Source organism: Malurus melanocephalus, unplaced genomic scaffold, assembly GCF_030028575.1.
Source record: "Malurus melanocephalus ecotype Western Australia unplaced genomic scaffold, MMel_1.1 scaffold_44, whole genome shotgun sequence".
Lineage (NCBI taxonomy): Eukaryota > Metazoa > Chordata > Aves > Passeriformes > Maluridae > Malurus > Malurus melanocephalus.
The window spans coordinates 2,890,618-2,890,884 of record NW_026623276.1 but is presented as its reverse complement, the minus strand read 5'-3'; positions in this window follow the sequence as shown (position 1 = coordinate 2,890,884).

The window sequence follows — 267 nt, the reverse complement described above, 5'->3', positions numbered from 1 at the left end:
TTTTTTTATGGTGAATATTCAATTTCTGTAAAGTTATTTTTCTTCGCCTCTCGGCATGTCAGCGAACGTCCCCTGGCATTGGCCCGGGAGGATGTGTGCCTGGCTCTCGCCCTAAGCAACCGGGTGAACGCATCCCTCCCACAAATCACCTTCGTTTTTGCTCGTCAAAATCAGAACTATCCGAGAGGAAAAAATGTGGCTCCTCCTCGAGTTGCCCCAACCGTCAGATGAAGCCAAAGCAAGCTGTGGGATGTGTCCATCCCAACA